This window comes from Corvus brachyrhynchos, unplaced genomic scaffold (assembly GCF_000691975.1).
Source record: "Corvus brachyrhynchos isolate BGI_N302 unplaced genomic scaffold, ASM69197v1 scaffold239, whole genome shotgun sequence".
Classification (NCBI taxonomy): Eukaryota; Metazoa; Chordata; class Aves; order Passeriformes; family Corvidae; genus Corvus; species Corvus brachyrhynchos.
Window position 1 is genome coordinate 8107409 of NW_008246057.1, and position 19589 is coordinate 8126997.

General features: G+C 37.4%; 1 long non-coding RNA gene across 3 annotated transcripts; it reads left to right on the forward strand.

Annotated features, from left to right (window-relative positions):
- Window positions 1–11816: 11816 nt before the first annotated feature.
- On the forward strand, window positions 11817–19303 carry LOC108449561. 3 transcript variants are annotated; one of them, XR_001865774.1, is made up of 4 exons: window positions 11817–12419; window positions 14672–14821; window positions 17470–17618; window positions 18755–19303. It is a non-coding gene; the product is annotated as an uncharacterized LOC108449561 (long non-coding RNA). The 3 variants fall into 3 exon arrangements; XR_001865773.1 differs by lacking the exon at window positions 11817–12419 and adding an exon at window positions 12438–14260; XR_001865775.1 differs by lacking the exon at window positions 11817–12419 and adding an exon at window positions 14396–14439.
- The last annotated feature ends 286 nt before the right edge of the window (window positions 19304–19589 follow it).

The window sequence follows — 19589 nt, forward strand, 5'->3', positions numbered from 1 at the left end:
ATGCGCCCAGGGCTGGCGCTCAGGCGGGGAGCACCCCGCCGTTTGCAGACAGCTTGGCGGCCGCCCGTCCGCACCCTGTCATCCCCCCTGGCCCAGGTGCGTGGCAGTGAAAAGCAGCGGCGTTGGAGGTACCGGTGCTCCGCGGGGATCCCCGACGTGAGGGTGTTTTTGGCAGCCCCTCCCACACTGGGCTCTCGGGGAGAGCCTTGCAGTTGGCATTGTCTGGTAATAGCAGTGCTGTGATCTCGGGCAGTCGTGCCCATAAACAAAGCAACGGCTTCTAGGGAGAGGTAATGTCTTTTATTAGATTTGACCAGCTGATGTGAAGGTCAAGTTTGCAGGCGCAGTTTCAACCCTTCATGTCCCAGAATGTATTTTTTGAAGATAGATCGGTTGGGCTATAAAAGTTACCACTTCTCATACAGACCAATTTTTAGAGGCTCCAAAATAAACCACAGAGTTTATTGAAGAATTCAGGAGGTTTCATGTTTATGGATTTTGTTTTTCCTTAAAGCAAATGATTTGGATTTATGAGATAAAGCAATAAAAAAGCTGGGGATTTTTTTTGTATTTTTTTAAAAATTTGTGGTAGACCGTGTCTTTTGGCTATCTCAAATTACATTTATAAAAATTACTATGTGTAGATGCTAATTATTTATGGAATTAACATTGCAAGTTGTTACTAATTCCTGTTTTTTTTACATGACCAAGCATGAAAAATCATGCATGTATCACTAGTCTGCAAACATAAAACCATCAGGGCTTGTCATTCCAACTGTATTTGGAATTTCTTAAATTCATCTCAGTGTGTGGCCAATCTATAGTAAGTCAGCAATACACTTGCCTTGAACCTGTTCTGGAAATAATACAGTTCTCTCAAAATCCTGTTGTGTTTAAGCTACATCTTCTTAAGCTGTGTCAGCTGTCAAAAAAACCCATGACATACTTTTACACATCTCCATTTGTAGCAAAATGGTAATCTAAAAATTCTGGGATCAATCCTGGCATTGGTGTAACTCCTAATCTGATTTGTATTTTCACACCAGTGTAAAAGGGAGGTTATTATACATTTAACATTAAAGAAAACAAGGTAGTTACTGTAAAAAAAAAGTGATAAGGGGGTATTTTTTCTTCATTCACTTAATTTTGGCAGACAGACATTTAATTTGTATACAGCTACAAGCACTCTTGGTTTGACAGAATTACAGATGGATCCCAGACATGGAATTTACCCTGTCTTTACACATAAGCCTTTCATGGGTTTGTGGTGCTTCTTTTGATCTGGCTTGGAACATGCAGTTCAGTGGTCCTAAACAATTATAGCTGCAGAACATTTTATAAACTAGCTTTGGCCACTTTAACAGTGGCTTTGCAACTATAAATGGAAAATCATTCATGGGTAGGATGCCAGTTTGATTTAGAAGTCATTTTTCTGTGCAACAGTCCCTGAGCAGGAGTGAGTTTGTCAGGCACAGAAATATGGAAGATCCATGGGAGTTTACGCTTGCAGAACAGTACTACCTTCAGGCTACCTTCTAATGTCTGTATGGAACTCAGCTCAAAGTTTGCTGTGGCACATCATCAGGTGCTGCGCCAGTGACATTAATGGGCTCTAATATATGCTTATAGCCATTGTAGGTCTTCTGGATGGGACTACCAAAATGCATCTGTTCTCATAATGTGACCATAAGGAATGCTGCTAAGAATGCTCTGGCAGTAAACGTCCATTAAACTTATGACAATATTGGTATTTCTAGGTCACTCAACCTCCTTATATGCCAGAGCTCCTAGCTCCCTTAATGCCACTTTGCTTGATTCTCTTCAGTCTCTCTGTTATTTGGCAAGAGAACAAACTGAACACAGTTCTCTAGATGTGGCTTCATCTGTGCTGAAGAGAGGGCAATAATCATGTCCCTTGACCTGCTGGCTGTGGCGCTCCAAGATGTGGTCAGTGTTCATTACCACAGGCGCACACTGCTGACTTAGTTGGTTTGTGGTCCACTGGGTCTTCTGTGGAACCGTTAGTTCCAGCCTGCACTTCTCCCTAATTACATCCTGTCCCAGATGTGGGACCTTGGCATTCTTGGTTTTGGAAGTCCATTACAGATGTATTTGCTATACATTTATTCAGCTAGTTGAGGTCTGAATAGCAGCTATACCCTCCAGTATACCAACAGCCCTCTTGATTTGGTGTCACCTTGTATTTCCAAAGGTCATGGATGAAAAAGTTAAATAATATCAGCCATTTTATTGATCCCAAGAAATATCCATTGGAATCACCTGCTAATTTGACTTGAAACAGTTATTATGGGCATTTTAAGGCCCATGATCTGGCCAGTTTTTAATGTATCTTCCCAATTTGGCTGCAGATGCTGAAAAACTCTCAGAGTTCTGGATGAGGACAAGGGGACCAACACCTCCTCTAATCTCACCCAGAGAAACCTGTAATGTAGTTGTAGAAGACAATCAGTGTGACTAAACATAGTTTGTCCTTGGGAAATTCAGGATGGCTGTTCCTTTGGGCAGCCTGTGATAGCTTAATATCTTTTCTATGTTGTGGCACCCAAAACTGCCCCCAGGACTCGAGATGAGGCTGCCCCAGTGCAGAGCAGAGTGGGACAATCCCCCCCCTTGTCCAGCCAATGATGCTGTGCCTGATGCACCCCAGGATGCGGTTGGCCCTCTCGGCTGCCAGGGCACTGCTGACTCGTATTCAATCGAAAGATGTTGACAACTTCATCAGTAACACAGCATACTTTTCCACGTATGGCACATTCTTTTCCCTTTAGAAATCAATATCCTGAGTGTATTCAGTCAAAGTTGACTCCTACCATAGGCATTAGTGAGACCAGTATTGAGGTACTATTAAAAGAAGGTTGAAAAACTGAAAAGGCTTTCAAAGAGAATACAAAGTTTAGGACTGGTATGTTAAAACATGAAGCTCTACTAGCTCAGTCTACTTTGTTTATTTGATAGAAGGTTAAGAGTTAACCTCTTACCATAACAGTCTAGAAGTATCTACAATTTATTTATTTTTTCCCCACCTGGTATTCTCTAGCTCTTTAAGTCTCACACAGGAAGAGTTTTCCAGGCTGGAACTGAGAGAAAACAACAAAATCTAGAAGTAAAGTACAGGCAGGTAACAGAGCCTCACTGTGTATGTAATTCTCTGGTAACTGAAGACTTGGTACTGAAGCTGGATTTAAAATAATGCAAGAAGATATGGCCATGTGTAAAAAGAACTTAGAGGTTTGATGAACAACTTGCATTAGATACCATGACATTATGTCAAGTGAAGTCAAACTGGAAAGTCTCTGGAACATTAATATTTATGATACAAAAAGCATGGCTCTGCACAGAACTGAATTATCAGGACCTCATCTTCTGCTGTTATGCAGGTGGCATTTTGTATTCAGTAGAGAGATTGCACACTTTCAGCAGCTGTTTTCCCTATTTCGAAAGCTGTATTGAAGAACTAAAGTGGGATCAAGGAAAGGTAATGAGAATGACTGAGGATATGAAAAAAACCCCTCTTTTGAAAGATTAGGCCTTTTTTTCACTTTAGAGGGAAGATCAAGAAAGGGGATACAGTAAAATAATGGTCTAGGTACCATGGATCAGATGACTGTGTTCTCTCTCATTTAACATGAGCTGAGGAACATCAAGGAGAATTAAAAGGTAACTTTCAAAACTGAAAAAAAACCCAAACCCAACCCATAATTACTTCTACATATAAAACTTGTAATTAGACCATGGAACTCACTGCCAAGTCACAAAGGCCAAGAATGTAACAAGATTAAAAAGAGTATTGTATTTTTAGTGATAACAAGTGTATTCAGAGTTATAATTGGAGGATAAAAATAGTAGAAGGGATATTAAGTATCAAATTTCAATGTGGAAACCAACTTAACGTCTTGTAGAATGAGTTGATACTGGCATCAGCAAATTAATGAATAAAGAATGTAAGTAAGGAGTAAGGAATATTGTCCACCTCTGCCTGCTCTGGAGTCTTTATTATATAGAGAGAGCCAAAGTGGTAGTTTGTGTAACGAGGAATTCTTAATAAAGTCCTATATTTGCTCCTATAATTCTGTTTGTGCCAGTAGTGTTATATTTAAACTGCTGCAATGATGTGAAAAATTTATCTCGGTGTTTTGGTCAATGGGATAGTCAAAATGAGTGTTTTTCAACCTATAATCTATGTATTGATGGAAATAGTAAGACATCACAAAGTGTTCAATGAATTTTGTATTTGCCCACATGCACCAAATAAAATCAAGGAGGGAAATAAGAGAAGTAATAGCAAAAAAGCCAAGGTTTGCTTCTATTTGTTATTTTGTAAAATTATTAAGTTGCAAAAGTAGGTGAATAAATAATCCTTCCATCAAAATTAAAGATTAAATTAAAGATGATCTCAAGATTTTGTGTAGAAATTTAGGGGGACATTTATTGTATCGTTGCATCATTGCTATATGGGATGAAGCAAATAAAAAGTATTGTTTTTGTGACTTTGTTTGAATTTTATAGAAATGTTAGAGTACAGATGAAACTGGATTCTCTTCTACCTTCCCTTTTCAAAATTCTTGTATGAAAATTTTGAAGTGTGAAGATATGAAAGCCTTATCTGAATTGTGACCACCACAGTTATAAGATTTACATCATTCCATTGTATCTGTGACCTGACCCAAAAGGCTGTACACCCACTAAAATAATTCAGCAATTTGTTAATAATAAATTCATTACAACAGGCAGTGCCAATATGAATGTGTCTTTCTATATTTGAGAATGGATAGAAAAGTTTAATTGGTTTTAAATAATTATAATGATAATAAGTAATAAAATTGCTGAAGACTTGCAAAAAGACAATATACAGAGCTGTCAGCTCTTCACTTGATCTTTCTTGAATCTTGACACTAAATTTAAACTCAAACATAATACCAACATTGTAAACCGAAATATTATGTTTATGTGGTCCTATGCTACTAATTTCTACTCAATATATAGATACATTTCTAAATTTAAAAGCAAGAGGAGTAATTTAAAGGAGACTGAAAGGACAGTTGGTGGGCGAGTTAAATGAAGACCTGTTATAATAATATGGTAGTTGTAATATGAACACAATGGAATAAGTTCACATTTCAAATGCAATAGGTGGATGCACTTTGGCACAACAGTTTAAATTGTCAACCAGTTTTATGACTACGTAAGTTCCTAATTAAGGCTTGATGAGCCAAAATTCAGCAATGTAAACATTCAGACCTTTCCTACTATCTTAGCATCACAACCTGTGTGCTTCCACTTCCACTTTCTCCTCTTCAGCTTCTTGACCACTGTGTAATGAGAAAAATACTATGGAGTTACTGTAATTACAGCAATAAGATCTGTTCTTTGAGCCATATACAGGAGGGAACCACCAGATTACTTTGTATGTGTGTGCTTCAGCTCTCTGATTGACAAATTACTGGTGTTCCTGGTCTTTGCTAATCTAAAAGGTTGTAATTATTAACCAGCAAAAACTCCTCTCCTGCACATGCATCCCATGTGTAGTCCTCTGCTGAACTGCCACAGCCATGGCTACTGTTGTTAGTGTTAGATACAGAACAGCACCATTAGCAAGCTGAGCTGACGTCTTTGTACAGAGGATCCTCAATACTGTGCTAGTGTGTGTAATTGGAAACAGACGTTCACGTGGAGGAGAAGGTTACGTATTGAGTACATTTTTCTGTAAGTATAATTAGTCATGCCAGAATAGGCAGCCTTTTCTATTTTTTGAAGTTAGATTAAGTGAATGAAAAGAACAGTTCCATTTAGCATATACAGAAAGTTGGTACCTGATTTGTTAATGTACTATTAAAGTAATAGTAACAAAAAAAGGGAAGGAATGAGTATCCCTAAATGATCTTTGATCAAGGCTCAGCAGAATGCACTTTAATACTTGTATTATAATCAAAAACATAGTGACTGTCCTTGCTCAGTGTTTTATTCATAGATAACTAAAGTATGTACCATAAACCACATGATTGTATGACCAAAGGACACCTTGTGTGTGTCTTATCAGTAGTAGAATACTAACTTTATGATAATAATATTTCATTTTCTGTTGTGTTTCCATGGACTTCATAAAGAATATCATGGTCTATGTTAATCAGTGTCTTATAATTTTTAAAATTGTTTTCCAAATGTGAAAATCTAGTAACAAATATGCTATCATGCTATTACATTTTCTGAAAGGGTGATTTCACTCATATTTCAAGCTAATAAGCTCTTATGCCAATCTAAAATATGTCCTCAGAAAAACAACAAAAGATAACACAAGTTGGCAGCAAAAGCCAAGACACAAAAGACAATAAGTCCACCCTGGTTGAAGAAGAGCATGTATTACCTGAATTGTTTGACAGTCACTGTTGACCAACTCTCAGTATTGCTGTGGACATTCATCAAGAAGTGTATGTCTAACAAGGCACCTAATAGAGTTTGGCAGTGAACAACAACAAACATCCACTTGTGAATGAAACTTTGTGTGGTGATGAAAGTACTAAAATACCCCAGTGGTTAAGGCCATATAAAAGAAGGAAAGATCTATTTTCTTGACTCTTGGCACTAAGAAGAGGCACAGCTGTAGCTTCTGAGTAAGGTCTTCTACCAGGCTAATGGTACTCTGGGTGTAGCACCCTCTGAAACAAAGGGTGTGTAGTTTTGACCACAAGATTCCATGGACACCATTGTGGAGTCCACTAATAACTTTTATTTATCTCAGGTATGTTAAACAGTAAAATGATTCTTGAGGGTAGGCAGTGTTGATTATTCTTGAGCCTTGAGTATTTAAATTTCAAATGAAATCACAATTGAGGCATTCTGATTGTGTCCTTCCTGGTTAGGGTAATCTTGTGTGATGAAGGAATACTGGTCTCTAAATCCTGGTGCAGAGGTATTATTTCTGTATTTGTTGTATAAAAGGACACTTATACTAAGATGTAAAATGCATATGTCATGTGAGGTGATGTCTTGGTTTGAAAGACAGGTGTCTGCTGAGGAAGGCAGGAGCCTCCCTTGGAATGGAAGATGCGACCCCCTTTCCCTCCGAATTATTATAATTTTAAAATCAAGGAGCTTTCAGGAAAAGATATGGGAAATAGGAATAACAGCTCTTTACAAATATATATATATGTATAAAACAAGGCAGGGTAAAAAAGACTGATTTAAACTGCCAGAGACAGATACAACCTGACCCTGTTAGTCAGGGTAGCAGCAGCAGTCCGATAAGGTGGTGGCTGCAGGCCTCCTGAAGTGCATGGATGTGGTTCTGTTGAAGCAGTGATCCTGTGTAGAAAGATCTGGTCTTCCTCAGAAGGTCCAGTGGTAGGTATGTAGCTCCTGTCCTCTGGAAATCCAGTGGGAAAGGCTGCTTGTGGTCTTCAAAAATCATAGTTTATATCCAGGATGGGATGCTTGGTTTCTCCCTCTGGGTGGAGCATCTCACAATGGAATGATGAGTCATGAGATAAGGCACTGATGGGCCATTAACAGGACATAGTCTTGAGGGAGGAGGCAGGGAGCACTGCCCCACCTGGTTTTAACAGCTCATGAAGATGGTGATAAGAATACATGCTTGTGGGCACGTCTTACATTGTAACCTAGGACAGGTGAAAAGGAACAAAGTTATCTGCATTTAAGACAGATACTGAAAAAAAGGGTATTGAAGGAGCTGGTAGCAGTATTGAACATGCTGCTAAAAATGTCTTTTAGCTGCTACTGAAGTAGAAGGTATAGATAATTAGTAGGTTGATGGAGCTGGAAACTGTAAAAGATTGAATGGCTTGACTGCAAGAAAGTGGGTAGAAAAGCCAAAGTGTATCCAGCACTTCTTAGGCTAAGAAATGGTGACTAGGCCTTTTTATCTTGATGACACTCAAGAAGAAAACTGACGACAAGCACCACTCTCTCTTCCACAAATAACAGGAGCAGATAACAGTGTCCTGCTTCTGAAGACTTTGGTTGTCATAGTAAGTCAGACAATATTTAGTTCTCCAGATTTTTATTTATAATCTGTGTGAGAAAGCCTGTGCAGACAGTTCTAAGGTCAGAGACAAAGGTATCTAGCACTTTCTGTTAAGACCTGTGGCTTCTGTTACTGTGTAGAGTTTAGGTTACTGCTGCACATGGAGAATCTCTGTGTCTTTCGCTCTTGTTATGCTTGCTTCACTCAGAAGTGCTGATACATTTAGTTAGGTGGGCTAGCAATGAACTACATAATTTTGAGTCAGTTTTCCAGGATAAATGCAGTCATCTTGCTGAAACACTTCAATGAGATAGCAATCATGCTCCCAGAGAGGCAACCAACAGGAATATGTGGCAATAGGAATGCACACATTTGTATAGTGCCCTCGCATAAATTTAGACCAAAGAAATAAAAACTGAAAGAAGCTGCCCAGAGAAGTAGTTGAGTCACCATCCCTGGAAGTTTTTAAAAGGTATGTAAATATGGCACTTAGGGACATGGTTTAATGGTGGACTTGGAAGTGTTTGGCAGTTTATGGCTGGACTCAATGATGTTGAGGGTCTTTTCCAACCTAAATGATTCTATGATACTGGGAGCGGAAGTGGTATTTGATGGGATTAGATAATACACATTAGCAATTCCCCATTTAATTGATAGTCCTGTTGCAGCTGTACCATTCGTTTCCCTTGCATCATAACAGTTCTACTTTGAAGCTAAAAAAAAAAAAATTCCAAAAGGCAAAACAAAAGGCAATCTGGAGTCTTCAAAATATGTTGAAATTTTCAAGGATCCAGATGACTCATTATTTTTGGGAGAAAGTAACTCAGGCCTGTTTATATTTTTGTGATAATTTTTACTTGCTTCTCTTTGACATCATCCTTAGCTAATATTGGAAAACGAAGTATATATCACCATTATTTTATGGTACAAATGCACACTGAGCTTTGTTCTAGATACAGAACAGAAACATGCTGAACACCTCTGCCTTTTCCCACATGATTAACAATTTTGTCGTCTTCCTTTTCTGATGTAATTTATATTCATGCTACTTTTGTAACAACATTCACAAGAGCTAGAATTTCTTTTACTCCCAAATTTTATTAAAAATCAATTCTTGTCCTTACTGAATGGAGAATTTTTCTGCCTATGGTTTTAATTTCCCCTGTTACCTGGTTTTCTTAATGTTTTACATTTTTTGATTTCATATTTAATTACTGTTCTTTGCCATCTGTCTGCAGGGAAATTTGGTTTATCTGTATTACTGTTACTTAAAAAAAAGAAAAATGTGAGAAACTCAATAATAATTTCCTACATTTTGAAAATGTGTGAAATACATTGGCTTGAAGGTAGTGTCTCTGAAGTTTAAATCTAAACCTTCATAATTACAAATCTGTCCTGTAGTAAAAAAGAAGAGAATGAGTCAATGCTGAGTTGCTTGCTATACAATTACTTTTCATACAATTTCCTAGAAGATGAAATTTCCAATGAAATAGAAGATTTAAATTCACTATTTGAGTGTTGAAATCCGTACTTAGGTGTGCAAAAAGTACATGTCTGAGAATACTTCCAGACTTGTGGCACCAGATTAAAATCTAATATTTATTACTTTGTTCAGTTTTGTCCCTTGCCCCTGAGAAAGCCACTGCCACCCTTGGGACAAAGGTGGCAAATGCACTTGTTGGTCTGATCATTAAGATAAAGCATTTTAAGGCTGAATCCTTTTAGCCGAGAACTTCCCTTAAAATAGTAAGTCCTGTTTTATAAAAAAATATAAAATATTTATGGTTTATTTAAATTCTGTGCAAGTAAAAAGCAGCAAATTACAGTGATACCGGTTTTGCCTGGCCACCTCTAATTCCCAAGAGAAGCTGTTAATGTCTGCTGACATTTATTGGCATGTTATTTGTGCTTTTGTGTTTGTTCCCATCTCACAAGGATTTCAGGCTCCTTCTAATTTCTCAAATAATGGGTTTTCTCCACTGAATTACAAAGGATTTCCATTGCTAACAGAGAGATTTAAATAAGACAATTGCAGACACATCTATGCAATTGTGGTCTTGCTGTCCCATTGGCTTTTTATGATTCCTATTTCATATTTAAGTTTGCTGGAGCAAAGGGGCCTGTTTTTACCCCTTTTTTCACCTCAGGTCAAAGAGCTAATAGAAAAAAGATTTATCAGTCTTGAGGGTCGTATATTTGAAAAATAGATTTTAATGAGTACATCTTGTACTTAGTTTCATTTTTAATGTCACATGTCAAATGATATTTTATTGCTCACTTTTGTTTTTGTTTTTTTTTTGTGTAGGTCCATGGTTGTCCATATTGCTGAACTTTGCCCTTTGACAGGAAATAACCATCAATGTAAGGATTAAAGAACAAGTGCAATTCATTGCTTGGTTTGGTTTCAGAGTTACATTGCAGATAACATTGTCGTAATACATTGTGATCTGCTGTATAACATGATACAAGCTGGCATAATGTGCTTTAAGAGCGTGATAAGGAATCATAGAATGCATTGAATTGAATGGAAAAGCTTTCCTCTTAGACTAGTTGTTACTGTAATGAGTCTTTTCTTAATGCCATAATTGTGTTAGTAACAATGAATGTCATACCAAGTCCAGGAGCAAACCAGCTTTCATAATGTAGGAAGGAACAAAAAAATGTATGAAGGAAAAAGAAATGTCTGATACACTTGTGTATTAAACTGTACCCCTAAATGTGCAGAAAAAGGCAAAATATTGCCTACTGCTTGCTTCATACAGAAGCAAGACGGCAAAAATCAGGTATTCAAAATTCACTATGTATGCCCTTAGTATGTCTTTGTACTCCAACAAGATGAGCATTATATTATGATAGAATATATCAAGAGTCTACTACAGACTATACCTACTAATTCAGCAAATTGCAAATGTAAACTTATTAAATTGCCTTTAATTCCAAAGGTTCCTGGTGTGCCTGCTCTTATACCAATGGTGAAGAGCTCCATCCGCTGCTTCATTGGCAAATAGGGTACCTCTCTTCTAACCTCTCTATCTCAAGATATCTGAATGTGGAACAGTTTGATATCGTTTCCTCCTTGTTTTGTGATGACATCTATTCTTCCCCAAGATCTGATTATGCATTGTCAAGAACATAAAAGGCTCTCCTAAAATATTTTTTATGCAAGGTATTGATGCCATCCACCAAACTTTTTTGGCCTTGTTGTGAGAATAACTGGCTCTGGCAAAGTGATAATCACATGAGATTGTCTCAAGGCTTCAAATATTTATTGTGTCCCAAAGTATTCCTTCTGGATTGTCAAATGTGGAGGAATTTGAAGGAACATGGACAAATTTCCTGTGGAATCAGAAAGGTAGTGTGCACTGTGGAACTGCTTTAGTTCTCTTCTTCTGTGGGAGAACAGTATAAACACCCTGTTCAGATCCCATAAATTAATAGGAGTCCAAAACACTGCAAAATTCAGTTTCCAGATTTTGTAATTGTGCAGAAGCCCAGGTTCTCTACTATGCAGATAGAATCAATAAACAGAAAATCGCAGAAAGAACCATTGAACATAAAAATCCAATCTCCTCTTTTCCCTGTCATGTCACTGGAGGAACTGGGACAGACTATGTCTAGTAAACCATAGTGATTATTGTGCTAGTTATGACTAGCAGCATGGGAGCAGAAATGTTTGACTTAATATGAGCTTGGGCAGGGAGGGAAATCTCTTTCTCTAAGTGTCATTTAATTATGCTCTCTCTTTTTTTTTTCAATACCTGCATCAGTGATCAAAACTTGTACTAACTGACAATGCCTTAAGTAAAAATCTGAGTTGTACTGGTTTGTCTGTGACATTGTGTTTGCAGGTATACTCTACAAATAGCTATTGCAACTGAAGGAAGATAACCTACTATGGTTTTCTAGGTGCATACTGTTACCTTCTGTTATACTTTATCTTATCCTGGACTGCAGCTGGAAATTTCCATTTACTCTTTCTAGTTCCTTCTGACAAAGTCAGATAAGTTATTTCAAATACTTTATTTAGCAATGTGAAGGCTGATGTTGCTTGAAGAAAGCTAGGAAGAACTTTGTCCAGTTTAGAGCAGAATTGGTAAAGGAGTGCTGTCATGGAAAAGCCTTGATGCTGTTCTGCTAATGAAACTCACATTTCATAAAGCAAATGAATTTTCTCTTTACCAGCAGGGCACTGACTGTCCATTGCTACAGCATGCCATTTTGCAAAACTGTAGGTGTAGCAATCTCCAGTGGCAGTGTGATGACGGAAAACTGGGAACCATTGCACTGTTGCCTGCCACGGGGTATATATCTGTTCTCCTTCCTGGCTCTGTAATGCTGTGGATTGATAGCACCAGTCATGCCTGCCAACGCCGGTTGAAGAACCTACATTCTCTTCCGAATGCAACTAGACAGTAGATCTGTGAGTATTCCCTAACATACTTCAGGCAAAAGTGTTAGCAAGACCTGCTATTTTAAATCCTTTAAGGCAACTTACTTATCGTGACCAAAGTGGGTCAGGGACTTCTTTTAGGCTTATATCTGGAAATGGCAGCATGTAGCTCTTCACAACTACACTACAGAGTCCAGACTGCTATATCTTCTGTGGCTAGAGTGCATCCTGTACCTGAAGTAAACTTATTTAGAGCAACTTTTAATATTTTGATTAATTTCTAGATACATTTTCTTTCCTGCTTTTAAGTTAGTTGTGCTTCACTTAACAGCATGTTCTCTGAGTCATATTTCATTCTTCGTCTCCCTAGGCTTCTTTGGCCTCTTTGGAGATAGAAGACATGATCATATCTCTGAATCACAGGTTACTGGAGGCTGTGAGAATGTACAGAACTTATATATTCTATGCTTGCCCTGTTTGTGTGCTCTCCCCTAGGCACCTGCTAATCATCACTGTTGGGAATTGAATACTAGGCTAAAGAGATCTTTGGTTTTACCTGTTATTGCTGTTCTTATAGTTTATTTCTATATGGCTCCAGGAAGATAGCAGCTACTCTCTGACTTTGCAGCTTGTCATTCAGTAGGGAGATGCTTTTTGGTTTTCTGGCCATGTGCAGTCAAGAAGAGGGGGAAGTTGAAGAGAGCTGTGAAAGTGTGAAGAAAAGTATTTGGCCTTTCCACTTACAGAGGATACATAAACATGCAAGAAAGAAAGGAAAGACAATGAAAGCAGGGAATACAAGGAAGAGGTAGGGTAGATGCTCTTCATTGATAGAGAAAGATCAAAGAAAAAAAGAATCTATTAGTAGGGTAAGGCACGAACTGAGGAAGACACTGTATCAAAGGGAAGCAGCCAGCACTGTAGCAAGCTACAGTAAAAGCACTACAAAATGTTTACATAGGATTTTAAGAACAAATAGAGATGGTAAATTCTGAAACTTATTTTTGAAACTTTTAGAATTTTAAAAATAAAAGCATTAAAGAAATGCATTTTATGAATATTGTGAGTTCTCATTTACAGGGCAGTGTTTTCAATGATGCATTAATTCACCTGTTCAAAATGCTTCAGTCATCGAATCATGGAACTTAGAATTGCAGTGTTTGTGTGTATGTATGCCTTTGTGGTTTGGGTGAAACTGGTATTTTTTCATTTGAATCAGACAAAGGTGGGGCCAGGGTGTTTTCTTTCAGGCATTTATTTACCATACCTTACAGTTTGCTTTGTTGTTCAAATGGTATGTGACTCCACCCTCACCCATTATTACCCAGCAAGGATACAAGGCAGCTTAAGAGAGTTTCTATGTTCATGCTATTGAATTCTGGCATCAAGCTGCTTTCTAAACCTTTGGGAGCAAGGCTTTGGAGGGTAAATTGTAAGCATTGTATCTTGACTGAAAAAATCTGTCTCTTTGGAAGGAAATGTGATGTTGAAAGAAAATTCTATTCTATTCCTTTTTTAATTGGAAATAAATTGTCCCTTTCACTCCATTCTGAACTGTGTTGTTGGCCTGTGTGTGTGTCCAGGATTGCATCTGCTGTATTTAAGAATGTATGGGTTTGATCTCCTGAAAGTATTTAAAATATGCTGACAGTAAGTGTAAGCACACCTTCATCTCCCCCACAGAGGAGCTACCAGAAGTGGTTGCTCATGCTGGAAGGAGATAGTGCTTTATATTAAGGGTGACACAAGTCACACCTCACATCTCCAATGCAAATGTAGAGCTCCAGGAAGCAATCTCCTTCCTTCTATCCCTGTAGTCCCTGCAGGGTGATGCAACTCTACTGTCTTTAGTGTAGTAGCTGCAGACAGAGGTCAGTTCATGAAAATTATGGTCGAAAAGGAAAATCAACCCTGTTAACTACTTCTGCATATGAAAGTGGGTCATGAGCCCATACAAATTTGTTGTGCTTGGACCTCTTATTAGCATTTCTCGATTTCCTCAAGTCCCAAAAAGCAGGGAAGGGACAGAGTGGGGTAGATGAAAATGAAGGTAAATTGTCAGTTTCCTTGGGAAAGCTGTCAGTATGTTTCCTGCTACTGAAATAGATTTCTTATGTTTTTGGAGGACGAAGTTCCATGTTTCAATGGTGGCTGCTAAAAATTAATTTATTGCAGGATTTTGCTGTGTTCCAATGTAACACACAGAGAACGTTGCCTGTCTCCTCAGTTATAAACTTTTCTATGTCTACTCAATAAAGCCTTTTTTCTGTTCTTTTTGCTAGATGTAGGTTCACTCTCAGAACAAGGATTCCTCAAAGTCAGTGTGTGTAGCACCCTAACACAGAGTACCATAACCAGAAGCAGAAGGAACAACTGCAAGGGAGCGGATTCATCAGAGGTCGGGGAGGAATGATTCTTGTAGATGACTAATGGTAAGGGATGGGCAAACCTTGTGTTATTTTGAGGTTTTGTGAACCTTGTGAACTGTACTTTTGGTTTCACAGGGTTTGTGAACTGTCCCCTCTTCTACCTTGTCCTTCTTCCTTTGGTATTTTTCAGAATGGGGGTTTTGTTGAATTTTTTTTTACTGTAAACAAGGTGTCCCTTTCTATATGTATTGATGCTTGAAAAGACTTTCCACCTCAGCACCTTCTCAGCAAACTACTGGGTGTAGGAAGTTTCTGTCCTTATCATCTTCTTTTTCTCATTTTAATGATATTTTCCTCTCAGAACACAATATGTAAAAGGGGCATTTTGGGCCTGTATCAATAGAAACTACAGCTTATTCTTTTTCTAGGTCTATCTAGCTCCAGTTTTAACCAAGTTAAGTTTCTTTCCTTTAGTCTTCATTTAATCTGAATTACCTGATATTTTATAATTCTATAGTAGATGCTTTGAAATTATGTTTGCCTTTGTCTCTCCTCCCCTTTTTAGTCACTCAAATGATCTTTAAATCAGAATCAGAACCCTCCTGGTTTCATTATGTTCTTGCATCAAGTGAGGTCCTTCAACTCCACAAAATGTAAGGGAATTTTAGAATAGAAAACCATATTTTTCCATTATTGTCATCTGGAAGAATGAAAGTCCTCAAACTGACTCATAAAGAGATAGTTTTATAATACTACCTTCTCATTTAAATCTCTTCTATACCATGCCTGTGTGCTGCATGTTTGAAGCAGGTTGATTTATTGTGTAAACTGCTACCACTTTGCATCTGGTGAATTGTCGGAAGCAAAATTTTCTCAGATTTAACATTGGGATGGGCCTGCAAGATTACCTGAAATAGTTGGTAATTTGGAAAGTTTGTCTAATGAATAGTGGTTTGAGTATATTTATCTTATAAATTGAATAGATTTTTTTCCCCCTATTTTTGGCATAGTATTATGGTAGATTTGGTAGGTTATTGCTGTGTTGTAAATTTTACCATTAGTGAATGCCAGTTATCTTAATGAATTCTAGCTGGCCAATCAAAGAAGAGCCAAAGCTATTTTCTGTTTGTAAAATATACTAATTGAGATCACTATACAAAGTTTAATTATGTTGGTAAATAATGTTTCATTTCTAAACAGTTCATCTTTTAATGGAGAAAGAAGAGTGGGGAATTTAGTAATTTGCCAAAAATTAAGACATATTTTCTAATTACAGGGATTATTCATTAGTACCAATGCTTACAAAAAAATCCCTCAAGGCACAAATATATATATAATTTTTAAAAAAGGAGGTAATGCTTTATATAAAATAGAACTTAGAAATAAAAGCCAACTTTGATGAAATCTTTGTGCATTTTAAGCTGACTCTAGGGTATACAACAAATAGATGTGGAGTGTTGGAGAACTCAGATGTTGAAGCAACGAGAACAGTCTGAATAGTGCTGAGATATAGGAGAAGAATTGTCCAAAAGACCTTGGGGCAATTATAATGAACTAAATATGCAAACTATGCTGTGTGTGCAGCATTTCTGCACTGTTTACTACCCTGCCATAGAAGGATTTCTCTATGAAGAAAATTACTTTTGCAAGAATTACAGATTTATAATGGAAACAGGCATCTGTCACTATAACTGGAGAAAAATTGAAGGCCTTTAGTTGAATTCAATTCTTCATTCAGGAATATCCTCTTCATTTACATTACTGTACCAGAATTAATATTAGGGCCACCGACAGAGAAGTGATTTACTAAGAGTAAAAGGATAGATTGGCAGATTTATATTCACTAAGCACTTTCCCACAACAACTCTTCTGATGACAAGCCAACCTAGCAAGTTTTGGCTTGCAGTTTCGGTGGTTTGCAAACTGTTTCATTTTGAAAGTATGGGAGTTACTCAACACCGGGGGCTAAATGATGATCTGAATTGTGCTGGAGTTACACTCATGCTTCTCTGGTTGCTATTTTGGATCAACTGCTAATGTACACTGTTCTGATCGTGATCCGGTCCAGTTTCCTGTATGTTGTGGAAGGTGGTGGAAGAAAGAAAATGAGATTCACCTCATCCGTGGTAGATCTTTGAATGTGTCTGTCTTTTTTGCATTAAGTCTAGGGAAAGCCTAGGGCACATATTTTATACACCTACTGAACTGCCCTGTTAAGATGTGTATCTCTGCACTGACTGTAGGAGCAGTCTGGTTACCCAACTACCTTAGACCAACACTTCAACCTTTATACAGCTAGAATAAGGCAAAAGCAGTCCCACCCTGGCGAAATGGACTGGAAAGGGAGATTGTATATTCTTCATCAATGCTTTTGAAAGAAAATGTTCCTTTAGATTAGCAATACTTTTGTATTAGATAAGTGTTAAAAGCTTGCTAAACCTCAGAAGGCATTGTAATGTCATCTTGAAACAGGAAATTTTAAAGAGTGGAGTTTTTTTGAAAAGAAAGTGAAAGAACATGAAATCTAATGGAAGTACTGGCCTCTCACTTTTGCTGATTCTTCCCAATCAAGAGCAGAAATTGAGTTGCCTCATGGAAACTGCTGAACTACTTTTAGGGGTACCAGAAAATGAGAACTTGTTTGTATTGTTTTGGGTATTTTTTTGTTGTTGTTGTGGGTTGTTTGTTTTTGGTTTTTTTTTTCTTTTCAGATGATTGCAATGGATTGACTTTGTTTTCCTGGAAATGTGAGCTCTGGTTGAAAATATTTATATAGCATTTCTGCTTCTCTCAGTGTCTATCATAGAATGACTTCATGCTGCAGTCATTCCTTCAGCAAGGCTCAAACAAAGCCTATTGGGTAAGTGAAGAAATAAAGAGGTACTGTAAGAAAAACCCCAAGAGCATGTCAAATGTAGGCTAGCCAAAGAAGATCTAAGGGAGGCTGGAACGTTTCTTGTATCAAAGAGCTAATTACTGGTGCACGGAAAAGGGAAAAGGATGGTCATGGCCCAAGGTAAAAGTCATAAATCAATTTAGACTTTGAATCTGAAAGACGTTTTCAGAAAAGAAATGGTGCTCTGGGACAGGCTTCTGGGTGGCCAAAAAGCCCCTACTGTTAAGTTGAGCTTGGTGACTTTAAGAAAAAGTTTATATAATATTATATAACAAAAAACTGCCCTTGGTGGTCCAAATACTGTCTTTTGATAATAGATTTTGAAGGCTGTAGAACACAGAGCACTCTTGCATTCTCTGCTTCTAGTCAAAGCTATTGCTAAGTATCAATATATAGCTTAGGATATTTTCCTTTTTGTTGAAAAAACCACCTGAAAATATTGAAAAATGATCACAATCTCTTTGGAATTCTGTGAGTGAGAAAATGTTCTACAGTTTGATGGAGAAACTAAAAAAATCATATTAAAGCCTTATCTGGAGTAGGAGAATTTCTTACCTATTTTTGGCAGTTGTTCAACTGCAGAAGTAATATTTGTTACACAGATGAGTGCACATAAAACTGGAATACCCCCACTATTATACCCTCTAAGTCAGATAATATTCCTGTTTATGTCTTGGGTTTTAAAACTGATTTTTTAACATTCAGGTTATGTCATTACTATGGCATTGTTTTGCACAAATAGTGAATGTAGTCTAACTGGAAACTAGTCTGTAGTTTAAAACAATGACAGAATTTGGACTAGTACTAGACAGTTTAACTTCTAGCTATGCAGGAAGATTTGTGTTCATGTTCTAAAAATCACATGAGTACATGCACACACACTCTGGTATATGCTCTTAACCTATCAAAATATTATCAATTAAGATTAAGAGTCAGACTTCAATCTGCAGGTGCAAGGGCACTTTCAAACTATAGCCTGTCCTTAAATCACCCTGTTGTTAATAAGTGACTTTTTCTAAAACATACACATGCCTTCAGATAAGTCAAAATAGCGACCAGAGGTCTTGACAAAAATCCTGTATATTTGAAATATTTTGCAGGTATGTGTGTGTCTGTAGCACAGCATTGTGCATGTACTTGGAAAGAAGGCACTGCAATAGCCACACTGAAAGGGATTACTGGAGTCCTTTTGCCAGAGACTGGACTAGCAATGTCTAAGCTCACTTGACTGTATAGCAAAGTCAGTTCAGTTTTGGTTTCTTTTCCCTGTGCTGCATGCTGTTGTAATCCATATGTGATGATTAAAGGTTAGTGAAGTGTTACTTTACTATTCCTGAGCATACTGAAGATTTCTCTTTAAATGGTATAACCATGTCTACAGTGGTTGTTCTTCTGCTCAGAACAGTATCTCAGCTGTGCACACCTTCTTCTCCTCATGTTTGTACCTTTCTTGGATCAACCAGGTGTTGTTGAATCCTGTTGTAATGGTTTAAATTGTTTTCCCCAGATATCTATCTCACCTCTCCACCAAAGACTGTCCTGTTCAAAAAAAATGAATAGAAAAGAGTGTTTGCCTGCTCCAAGACACCATCCCACCATTTTGGTAAAACCTATGGTTGTAGACACTTAATATAAGAAGCTTGACTTTTTTGTTTGTTTGTTTGTTTTCTGGATTTATTCAGTGACTTTTATTTATTTCTTCTTCTAAGTCTTTTCCAAAGTCAGTAATCTCCCAGAAGGTGATAGGATAGTCAGTTTAGAGAGCAATACTAAAATAATTAAAACAAGATTTAACATGATTTTTTATGTTAAAGACCTTAATAAAAATATTTTATGTCTACTCTTTAATTATTTTATTAGTCTTTTATGTATGTAAAATAAACACATACCAAAGAATAAGGCTTGACAGTGTATCAAGCTATATGACTGTGTTCT